This window comes from Juglans regia, chromosome 12 (genome assembly GCF_001411555.2).
Source record: "Juglans regia cultivar Chandler chromosome 12, Walnut 2.0, whole genome shotgun sequence".
NCBI classification, from domain to species: Eukaryota; Viridiplantae; Streptophyta; class Magnoliopsida; order Fagales; family Juglandaceae; genus Juglans; species Juglans regia.
The window spans coordinates 17,630,954-17,644,127 of record NC_049912.1 but is presented as its reverse complement, the minus strand read 5'-3'; the positions used below and the strand labels follow the sequence as shown (position 1 = coordinate 17,644,127).

The following is a 13,174-nucleotide window of genomic DNA, read 5'->3' as shown; positions in this document are numbered from 1 at the left end:
CAGATTTTTTTCAGTATAAACATCGTGTCCATGGCCCTTTCCTATAACATCTAAAACAGGGGAAAAAACAGAAAAAGAAAAGTGAAAGGATTGCCACATTTTTTTGACAAAGGGCTTCAACATAATTCAGGGTTCCCACTAAACGAACTGTTGTGGAATGTGTTGAATTGTTTCCCATGTGGTATAGGTCCTATCAAACAATTATGGGAGACATTAAAGTGTGAAAGGAAAGTGAGTTCCACAAGTTTCATAGGGATCATGCTAGACAACTTGTCAAGTTTGCCAATGTAAATGGGATAAGACCTGTGAGAAAGTTGTTGGAAATGTTGAGCAAATGAAGTCCTTTTAGATGCCCCACCTCTTCTGGAATTTCTCCTTCAAATCTGTTGCCCGAGAGATCAATAGCTTTGAAGAAATCTGGGACTTTCCCATACAGCATCTCCATGCCTTTGAACACTCAACTGTGGAAGAATGCCCAACCAAAAAGGGAAAATATCATGTATCTGATTGTTACCAAGATTAAGAGCTTCGAGTTTGGTACAATTGGCCAATGATCTCGGTATACGTCCCTGCAAATGAGTCTGGCTGAAATCAATTATTCTCAATTGTTTTCCTTCACTGAAGGTTTGAGGAATGGTTCCATGAAAGCTATTGTTGTGTAGATCCACAATTGTGAGAGAATCACTCAAGTTGCCTAAACATTGAGGAAGCAGGCCACTTAAGCTGTTGCGTGACAAATCTAGACGAATCATTGAGCTTGGATTGCAAATCAAACGTGGGATCTCTCCAGTCGGTGTATTGTATGAGATCGTATAAAAAAGAGATGGAAGTTGGTGGGATTGGGAGTGACCCTTGAAGCATGTTAAAATCAAGCCTCAAATCCTTAAGATTAGCTGGAAATTGGTTGAAGCCGGTGAGAAAGTTGAATCCCAACCAGAGAGTTTCTATACTTATATTCCCCATCCATTTTGGAACTTGGCCATAAATTTTGTTTCTACTAAGATCCAAATCCTCCAATTGATCTTGGTTCTTGAGAAACTCTGGAAACTCATCCAAGTCACAAAAATTTGGAAAAGTTGAGTTGGTACTAGGCTTTGAAAGCAATGAAATATTATTATTAGATAGAAAGAGGTCATGGAGGTATTTGAGTCACATAAACAAGTCAAACTCCACTGGGCCACTCAGATAGTTACACTCGAGACCTAGAATTTCAACATTTACAAGCCCATATATTGACTATGGAATTGAACCGTGCAACCTATTTTCTTGAAGTTGTAAAAAATAAAGATTGCTAAGGTTACCTAGTGAAGATGGTATTTTTCCAGAGAAATTGCATCCAAACACATTAAATTCAACCAATGACTTAAGGTTACCAATTGAATCCGGCAACTCACCATTGAAGTTCGTGTGTGCAAGTTGCAATGTCTTGAGGGGGCTCGTTTTGTGAAATTCTGGTATGCGTCCCGTAAGGTATATATTACTCTGCAGATAAAGATGCTGAAGATTATATAGGTGGAAAATTCCAACGAGAAACTCACCATGCAAGTCACACTGGCTTAAAGAAGATAAGTTAGCCAAGACATTGGGTACATTGAATGATATGCCAACTTGGTCAAGGTATAGTACCTCCAAGTTTGTGAAGTTTTGAGCTATAACTCTTAGGCCAAATTTTTGGAGCTTCAACAATGGACTATAATAGAGATCTAGGGAAACTAACTTGGAGACCTCTAAAATTTCTAAAGGGATTTGGCCAGAAAATCTAGAGGCAGAGAGGTTGAGATTTGTTAGCCTTGAAAGCTACCTCAAACTAGTTGGGATTGGAGAAGAAAAGTGATTGTCGGCCAGATTAAGGCTCTCAAGGTTATGAAGCCAAAAGAGGCTGCAATTCGGATTGAGAGAACTGTAAAGGTAACTGCTACTGAGGTCAAGGCCGATGACATGACCAATGTCCTTACTGCACTCTACACCATCCCACTTGCAGCAATCATTGCTTTCAGGCTTCCACGATGAAACCTTCGAATAAGCAGAAGGATCTTCAAATGCGTACTGATCGATGATGAAGCTTTCCTTAAATTGCAACAAGGCAAATCTCTCATCATCATGGCACTGTGGCTGCACACCAGAAGAACAACCAGCAAATATAAGATCAAACATCATTAATGAAACAAGAAAGCGCATGATCAAGATGATTGAACTGTTCGGGGGTTCACAAGCCCCCGACAGTTCCATCTTAATATTTTCATAATGCTCGGCTAGGCTGGCAACCAGCCTATGCCACTTCACTAGACATAACATCAGAACACAAGTTTGCAATCCTTTTACCCTTATTTGCACCTTCATTCACTGCATGGACCTCATTCGAAACCTATGCAAGTCTTTTAGTACCAGATAAAAAACCTACCGCAGTGCACACTTCCACTTGACCACAAGCCCTGCGCTTCCACTTTCTGCCCCCTTTAAGAGATTTTTGGTTTGCCACAGGGAGAGGTCCCTCCAATAACTTCTGTTTCTCCTATTCACATAACTGACTTTCTGTTAATAAGCTACCCTTCAATAAATAAGTGGCATTGGGCCCATTATCCATACAAGTCTTCATAGCGGCCCTTCCCGGATCACCGAGCCCATCTTGGCCCATCTCCTTTATAACGGCTTCCTGCCCACCCTTCCCTTCTTCCCCAGTTAAAACTTCATCACCCTTAAAAAACATAACCACTTCCTGTAATATCTGCTCCCATATCCTTCATTCTCGCTTGTATTCAAACTCCCTCCAACATCACCTGTTAAATCCTCCTGTAATGTTCCCAATTAAGCTATTTCAACATTAATGCCACACGTTCTGCTAGTTCCATACCTATCTCTACCATCAGAATTCATGAACTGCCCCTGGCCTGAATTCTTCGACAACCGCCCATCGACAGTGATACCAAAAAACCCTCCACTTCTGTGGTCGTCATTTCCATCACTGGATCCTTCGAAACATCATCACGACCACTAGAACTAGCTTTTGTAGAGGTAAAGGGAGACCTCCACCGGTAACTATCCTTAGCACGTAACCAAGGACCAAATTGAGTACTAGAACTATTATCTGAACCTGTTCCCCACCCCCCATTCGAACAACCATTCACCCTATGTACTATCCATTCACAGTTAAAACAAATCTTCAGAAGTTTTTCATATTTGAAATTGAGTCATACCTTCTTGCCATGCACGATTATAATCTTTCCCCTTGCAATTGCCTTCTGCAACTGCACCTCCACCTTCACCCTCAAGAATTTTCCCCAACCAATCCCATCCTCCGCCACCTCTATATCTAGAACACGACCCATAGAAGCACCTATTTGTAAACTCCATTTTTTTGTCATCTGTCCCAGTGGCAAGTTATGAATTTCCAGCCAAAAAATTTCATAATCGAGATCTATCTTGCCAGGTTGTAGAAGTCCCACATATGGCAGGATCATGAACAACACATTATCAAAAAGTCATGGTTTCCCATCAAGAATACATTGTTTATCTACATGATTAGCAGAAGTTATGACAAAAACATTTTTGTCCACCTCTTGGAAGATTGCATGCTTACTAATTCTCCAAATTTTCCCCATAGCATTGGCAATGACATCCTTTCCCACAATACGACCAGAACAAATCTTTCCAATGAGACTTCTCTCCCCTTTCCGCTGAACTTCATCTTCATTGCCCTGAGGACTCTCGATCACAACCTCCTCTTCTGTCAATCTAAGGTTACTCCACAAGTCTTCAATATCATCCATGCTACAGACTCTTATCCCCTCCACACCAAGGACTAAACATTAGGCCACAAAAATCCTTCTTCTCACCTCCTCTAGAATCACCAGACACCAGAGATGAGACTTATTAATTATTAATAAGCATAACTTTTAGTTGTGCAATATATTATTATTAAATATACATTATGAATATATCATAGTATACATTGCTAGATATTATATTTATGAGAAAAGTTTCAAACCGTTTGGGTGTTCTTTTCCATTTTACACCATCCAAGAAAATGTGAACACGTAAGACACTACAAGAGAAAGGGCCTTTTCTGGCACCATAATTCGTCGCAAATAACCCCAATAATCGCCGCAAATAGTCTTTCGCAGCGAAATATGATGCGCCGGCTATTCGTCGCAATTGTTGACTCACTTAAAAGTTTGCCCAGCGAAATCAACAAATCATCGCCAAAAATATTTATTTACAGCGATTTTTTTCGCCACAAATATCATAAAATACGCTGCAAATATCATTGGGAAATTAACATTATAGCGCTACCAAAAATAATTCGCAGTGTTTAGTATCATCACTAATAGCCAAAAAATCGCCGTAAATAGTTTTCGATTATTTCCAGCGTGTTCAAAAATCTACGCAAAAAATATTTTCTCATAACACAAAATCGTCGTAATAAATATTAGCAGCGACTAATTGCGCCGCAATAGAGTTTTAGCAGCATTTTTACGTCTGTCGAGAATAATTCAATGGTCTTAATAGTGTTTGGCGGCGACTAATGTTCGCTGCAATATAGAATTTGCGTTGATTTCTTGGCGCCGCTAAAAGCACTTTCGGTCCATGTTTAGTTTTTCGCGGCCAACTTTATTCGCCGCAAAAAAAGAAATTAGTTTTTAAAACTTTTTCTTGGCGAACTGGAAATCGCCGCAATTGGCATTTTGCGCCTGCTACCAAACCAGCATACAAAATGCACCATTTTTTGGGTACCTAATTTCCTACTCCAACTCATTTACTAAGAGTACCATACACTAGCATATGGTGAATTAATGAAAGGCAATTAAGTACTACAAATGGGAGCAGCTAATGTCTCTTACAATGTTTAAATGTACAGAAACATCCACGTACAATACAAATGTTTCACCAATTAAAACAAATAACCAAAAACAAATGGTGGGTGGAGTTCATCCTCAACTTCGCACATCGATCGTTGATGAGCGATGACCGTCTATATCCTGTTGATCATCTTGATCTCTATATCCATCCTGATCAATTTCCCTATATAGGAAGAGGATGATCATGAGTTAAGACATCAAGAGCATTAGAATATATAATTTACTATTTGTTCTCTTACACCAATATTAATTAATATTATACAGTGGCATGCATAAAGTTGCCACACACATTCAGATTATAATATGCAGATCATGGATCGAGCTAGGACTAATTAACTTATATAATATATGCTTACACATATATGTGAGATATATGGTAAGAGAAAATCAAGGGCCAACTGGAGGAGAGAAGGGATCTCAAGTAAATTATATCGATTCCAGATATATTTATATATAAATATATCTGGAACCAATCAAACAAGCTGGTAACAAGAAAATAAAGGGGAAATTAAGTTGTTTCTTTTGGACAGAACTCTTAAGAACGCATTGGGATATAGATTGGAATAAAGCAAACGCATGAAGAAGATCCCTTTTATCACAACAACAAGAAGAACATAAAAGGAGAGAAAAAATAGTGAGTTAAATTGGCTAATTAAGTAAAGCTGAAGTCGACCAAGATGATTAAACAGTACTAGTGATTTAAAGTCTTATGATGTGGGAGACAAGCAAGTTGAGACAGATTTGAGCTTAAGAGTACTAGAAAACAAGCTGCAAATGAACTTTGCATGAGGCAAATGATTATTTTTTTTTATCTAGCTAGCTAGCCAGCCTAATCTCAGAACTTTGGATCCACACATGAGAGGGAAACAGAAAACCGATCGAGGAGGAAAAAACATTAAGCTTAAATAGATCCATGGACAAAGATCAACAAACTTGCATCAAAAGTACACTTCAGAGTGCCTCCACTAATTACATGAAGTACATCATGATGTATTTGTGCATATATATCCGATTAGAAAGCAACTAAAGAATAAATGGAATCAGTACTGCAATCAAAGTTCAAACTCCTATATTTCTAAGGTAAGACATAAATACACACACACACATTGGATCTCAAGGATAAAAAACAACTTAGTTGGAATTTAAGAAGGATCTAAGAATTTACTGAGGAAATTTGTCGGAAGATATCAGGAAATAGAAAGGAAACTGCCTAGGAGATCATGGCTATCTGTCTTTAAGATTTTTTCCTTGCAACTACTAGCTGGACTACTCATAAAGTTAGAGAGAAAGGAGGAAATTATATTTCTACATGAGCTGCGCAAAATAAATATCCAACTCGAAAATCTCGAAAGTGACAATTTGCATTACCATAAGTTGCACATGAATAATAGTAGAAATTTTTACATGTGCATATTATATATTTAAAACCTTTTTTTACATTCGAAACCAAAAGAGGAAAAGAAATCATGTACATGAACCATGATGAATTCTAGCTAGCTATCTAATAGTAATATCAGTAGGGTATTACTTTTACTCTCTATATACATTTTTAATCTAATTAAAAATGTTTTATTAAGATGACAGTATAAATAGGCATTCAAGATGATCATGATTTGTATGAAACTAGCAATGAAAACCCATAATTTTTAAAGAGATGTGGTACATTACCCCATCACCCCACCACCTTTCCTTGACAACTCCCGGCCTCGCTTGTTGCATTAGCTTTGCGTGCTCCTCAAGTACATTAATATCTGAACATCTCCAACCCTCCACATGCAATAAATGGGATTCACCTATATGGACAAAAACAACTTGCATATAACATATTGTTGTTTCAGTCCTACGTACCCAAGTTTATGTGCTTATAATTATGAGAGAGAGAGAGAGAGAGAGAAAGAGAGAGTGAGTGAGTGAGTGACTCTCTTATAATTATATAGGAGGGCAGATCAAATGCAAGCACTCAGAATATACCCCAATAGCAAAGCTAGCAAATAATTGTGACAATAAACCTATGAGTACCCAATATTCTTCCAAGAACACCACCTATGGCTTCTTTTTTCTAGATAAAGCTGTATGCAAAAGGAAAAAGCAGGGAATGACATGTTGATTACTGTATAAAAACAAAGGTTTGGAAAAGTGTTTTTTTTCCCACCACCTTAAATACTACAAAAAAATCTTGTATATATTATATATCCTTTTTTTAGGGAGTTAGTGAAGAAAAATTATAACCTTTTGTGAAATTGGATTATTATTATTTTTTCCTATCCCATTAATATATAATGGGATAGGAATATGCTCACATAAAATTCTTAAAAACCATCCATTGTTGCTTTCTTATTTGACAAAAAGGGGGATGGCATGCATTATTAATATTCCATTTAACACCACTGGATCATGAAGGACAACTTGTAATTGAAAGGGAAAAATCACTTCTGTTCAATCCCATGCGAATGCGACCCAAAGAAAAAACATTAAAATCTAAACGAGCATAAGATAGGCAAAACCTGCAATAGGAATCGCCTGTGCACTGAAAGACAAGAACGAGAACCAATCTAATTCTGTTCATACGACAATCCTCACCTATAGCATACCATTACTTATTTGTGTAAGTAAAGTAGGCCTATCTATACTTGAGCAGAAGCACAAATTTAGTACTTGTATATCATTTTTAAAAATTACAAGAAGATCATATCATTACTTGTAGATGTGCATACTAGCTAGAAGTAGATCGCGTAGGGGAATGAAGACATCACCTGCTTGGTCAGTCTCCCGTGAATTTGTGCTTGGGATCCATTCTGGTCAAGCATAAGACAAGGTCGGGTAGCACGTACCATCACGACATAAGATGCACGAGGAAGAAGATTACAAAATTTTAGGTCACGTATTAGGCTCTGTCGTAAGCCGACCCCTCCCATTCATACCATGTACATACATGGTGTGAATTAGCTTGTACAACAAGCAACCAAATGTTGGTAAGCATGCCACTACACCCAATCATAAGTATAGTGAAGGCGGTGGCGTAGATACTTACATGTTTGACTCATCTTCAGTGAGGCCTAACATCATCTCATAAAGTTTGTACATATTATCATACCTATTTAAGGATATATCTTGGGCCAAAACATCTATTTTCCCAACCCAGCTTGCTCCCACAAAACATTTACATATAACCTCCCATTGAATATATATCCATTAGATATATATATATATATATATATATATATATGCATATGGTGCATGTCTTGTCAATCCACCATCTTAGTACAAAAATGCACCCAAAAATGCCACAAAAAAGCCTTCCCATATTTTCCCACAAAAACATCCTCACTGAATCTCTCCAAGAGACTCAATGAGGGACGGGCACGCAGCGAAGATGGCCCTCAACATACGATCGGTCTCATCTTGTCTCTCCATCATAACCTGCATATTTGCCTTCATTGACTCCATCTCACTCTTGGAAGTTTCAGCCTATTTCTTATGTTTTTCAATCAAAGCTATATACTCTCTCTCTAGAGCTAATGAGCATTGTCTTGTAGACTCCAGGATCACCATCTCTCTCAATCCTCTTGCATAACCCGGTCGATGCCCAAGTACATCTCTAAAGACACCCGCTGCTGCTTCGTCTGTTCGTTTATCTGGTTCTAGAGTATCCAGCTTTCCTACCATATCCTTCTGCAATAGGACATAATGAATCGATTATGGACTTTTATGTCCTAATAAAGCATTTTTAAGATTCAATTTGATAAATAGATCCATCATTGCATTTAACAAGTATGATTTATGCTAGAAAATACTCACATAAATGTCTTCGATGGCAGGTGTCACAAATTTATCTTTCTTCTTAGACCAGTGGGTTTCCTTAAAGAAATTCACCAAATTTGCATTTTCAGCATGCTACATGTGTGTGGTATGTGTGCATGTAACATATTCAATCAGATAATATGTTACATATGGCATAGATAGCTTACTCACTAATAAATGACTAACCAATCAAAATGCTATGCAAGAGTTATTGATCATATATGAGAGAAACCATGGATATAGCATACCCCTTTGCAAAAATCTACCTCCTAAATTTAACATTATGCGAGTGTGTGGTTGACATGATATGAGCTTATAAATGGGAAATGTGTTGTGTGGGAATAATTTACTTCAAACCTTATACCTTTTGTTCTAGCATCCTCACAAAGGATTTGCGACCTGTTGTGTAGTTAATTTTCAGCATCTTTCTATTCTCCCGATTTTTACTTGATATTTTCTGTCATTAAAAACCATCAATGTAAGCAAAAGTACACAGAGTAATAAATATCCCATCCACGTTAGGGGAGTTATTACCCAACTTGTCTGTGTTTGGATTGAACACCCATGATGCATACCTGGAAGGCCTCGCTACCCCATCGTTCACATAGCTCAAAACCAAACTAGAGGGCTAACCAAACTAGTCCCAGTCGCCAATGCCTCGTCATGGTTAACATATGACATGTATATCTTATGCAGTTGGTGGTGGAAAGCATTAAAGCGCTTACGAAGCTGTTTAGTCATAGTCAATCGATGATTCTCTAAGTCCCAATCTAATTCAAAGTCAGCCTGCATAGCCCATTAAAATTTAGGGTGATCACTCGTGAATTATATATAGTCTAACTTTTTAATGATAAACATCAAAGTATAAAAGTCTTACCCGAACACGATCAATTAATTCATCCTTATGCTCTTGGGGTACATCAGTCCATCTAGGGTAGCTCATGTTGCAATGATGTTTAATGATCCAGCTTAAACGTGTTGTAAACATGTTTGCATTCTCGCAACATGGTGCTATTTCTCCACTATGTATCTTCAACAACAATTTTCCATGCTTACTTAATTTTTCAAATTCAGTACACTTCGCCGGCCCGCAACCACGTCTTGTTTGTGCTTGGTTGGCTACAGGCACAGACGAGACATCCTCACCTGTATGATATAATAACAATAAGGTTGCGTTAGGGTTCTCATTTGTTTAAATCAATCTGACACACCAATGATAAAACACATAAAATCACCCTGCATCAAAGTCAACTATACCTTCTTGATTACTTTGAATAGGCTTCGGTTGTTCCCTCGGGGAGGGTTCTCTGTTTGTCTGGGTCTCCAGTATTGGGTTCGCACAAGAAGGCTCCAATGGCTGGCTTGGAGGCTGCGTTGAATCATCTGAACTGGCGTCACTAATGGCACTCTGCATGGCCTGCGTGCACTACATCTATATGGCACAAACTTCTTGGGACGGGTTCCTCGTACACTGGGAAGTGATCTACTTGGGCCATTCATGCTCCTCATTAACTCATTTGGTTGAGATGAGATAGCAATGAATTTTGCCTTCAACACGCTGACCAAATGTCTCCTAAATTTCCGTCCACCTGAGATTCAACAATAGCAAACGTGAATTACATGAAGCTATTTAGAGGAAATATAACCACGACAAAAAAATAATACGATAATGCATTAAAATAAATATTGTGAAACTATATATATTAGTGCGTGTACGCTCATTAATCTTGTAAATTTCAGGGTTTGGTATATATAAATCAAAGAAAAATTTAGATCCAGTTTATAATAAACTTAAGATTGGCAACCCAGCATGCGATCCAATCAATGAAAGCTGCCCAGTTGATACGATGTTCACCTGGTTTCAAATGGTTGGTAGGTTGCCTATTCTGACTCCAATTCTTCATCGGTGGATAGGTCCTCTTCATCTGAATATTCTCAATCACCATAACCATCTTTGGAACCAGATGGAACCCTTCCATCATCAATAAAATCTGTTGAATTGCTACAGTCACCACCAACCGCCATATGGCCTCGTGCATCAATATGGATAGGTTCTATATCAGTCTTAATAAGTGGAGTTAATACTGGACATGCATCACAATGTAAAAGTGGATAATCAAATGATGGCTCATTTTCTTGATAGACATCATCCTCACTTGATTCGCCATCAATATCGTCTAGAACCCTTGGCACTGGTGGAATGTCATACACATTCCTATTATTATACTTCTGCACAGCATATCAGTTCCCCTTCAACCTTATATCTCTAATGTAAAAACACTGGGAAGCCTGGCATGCCAACACAAATGGTTCGTTCTTATACCAAGTTCTGTCCATGTTGACACTAACCATATGATCGTCTACTCGTACCCCACGTTTTCTTATCACCAAACATCAAACCAATCACAACTGAACAAGTACACTCTACGATCTCCCATGTAGTGTAACTCTACAGCATCATTAAGAACACCATAGAAGTCTAAATTATTAGCATCGTCGTCACCAGTTACCAACACCCCTGAATTTTGTGATCGTCTGCGAAGTTCAAGCTGATTCGTATGAAACCGTTTACCATTTATAATGCAGCCAGCATATGATGCAACCCAAGGGTCAGGACCACAAGCTAACGCATACAAATCTGTGGACACACATGGTGGGTTTCCCGTACGCTGGTCTTGAACCTACAAGAATATCAGGCTAAATTGTGAACTTATACTTTCATACACATAGTCAAAAGCAAGGTCGGGCGAATTATAAGTAGATAAAATGCACCCAAATGCTAACTTACACGTTGTTTGAACCAAGTTGGAAACTCAGTTTGATGAGTGTGATCGACAGAATTTGGGTTTGAATCCTTACATTTGCCGTAGTGCTCCCTGCATTTGGAGAACATAATCGGCCAGGAAATATATAGTTAGTTACGTAAAGTCTTATGGATAGTAGTAGGTCGTTTCGAATAAAGCACGAAGGAAGTCATGATTGCTTACTCGAGATAGGTTCCAATCTCTATACAGTTGTTAAGCATGTACCATATGGCTAAGGTATAGAGTCTATCTTCTAATTGCACATTATGAACTGTACCCAAGGGATGAAGTTTCTGGTTGAAAATTTTGAATCCATCTATAGTATCCTCTTGTCCACCATCAATGTTGCGATCCGCTCGATTAAATTTCGTCTCAACATCTTGGAGATACACCGAGCAAAATGTCAAACACTCAATATGAATGTAGGCTTCCTCTATTGAACCTTCTGAATGGGCTTTATTCTTAACACACCGCTTGAATTTACTAAGATACCTTTCGAAAGGGTACATCCACCGATATTGAACTGGACCTCCGAGTATGGCCTCACCTGGTAAATGGACAGCTAGGTAGACCATAATATCAAAAAAAGAAAGAGGGAATATCATCTCCAATTTACATAGAATGGTGACGATATCAAGTTGAAGCTGGGATAAGCAATTCACATCCAGTGTTCGGGCGCACAACTCTTTGAAAAAACTGTTAAGTTCAGTCAAAGCCAATGCAATATCAGTCCTTAAGAACCCCCCAATAGCAATAGGAAGCAGTCGTTGCAAGAAAACATGATGGTCATGACTTTTGAGTCCAAAGATTTTGCAATCACGTACAAATACATAGTGCGTGACATTGGCGGCAAACCCATCTAGAAATTTAACCTTAGCAAGCCACTCACAGAATTTATTCCTTTCATCTCCATGTAATGTGTACAGTGCACGTGGCATTGTAACACGTCCACATTCACGCTTAAGATGTAATTCTTTTCTGAAGCCCAAGTTCTCCAGGTCACGCCGAGAATTTATATTATCTTTTGTTTTGTCAGGAATGTCCATTTAAGTGCCCAATATGCTATCGGAAATATTCTTCTCAATATGCATAACATCTAGATTATGTCGAATCCACAACATTGACCAATAAGGTAGCTTGAAGAAGATGTTTTTCTTTGTCCAGTTCAACTGATCTGCAGTGCGTTTTTTCTTCCTACAAGATTTTTCAAATTGGACATCTCCAAGCATTTGTAGTTGAGTTAAGAGACCCGCTCCTTCGACTGAATTTGGTGGCATGCAATGATCTTCTCTACCGTTGAACAACCCTTTCTCGTCCGCCAATTGTGACCTGCCAGTAAGAGCTGTCGATGTCCCATATAATACTGTTTTCTGCCATACTTCAACCAATTGGAATCTGTGCTTGCATTGCAAGAGGGACATGCCAATTTCCCTTTTGTTAACCACCCAGAAAGATTCTCATAAGCAGGAAAGTCATTAATTGTCCACAATAAGGCAGCATGCAACATGAACATTTCCTTAGTGGAAGTATCATATGTAGGTAACCCATGCTCCCAGAGTTCAAGTAACTCATCAATTAACGGCTGCAAATAAACATCAATGTCATTCCCTGGTGATTTTGGGCCAAGGATAATGAGCGATGTCATGAAGAACTGGTCTTTCATGCATAATCACGGCGGCAAGTTATATGGGACAAGAATCACTGGCTAAATGC

General features: G+C 38.4%; 1 pseudogene; it reads right to left on the bottom strand.

Moving 5' to 3' along the window:
* Positions 1-398: 398 nt before the first annotated feature.
* On the bottom strand, positions 399-3,351 carry LOC109018671 (annotated as a pseudogene).
* Between the last annotated feature and the right edge of the window lie 9,823 nt (positions 3,352-13,174).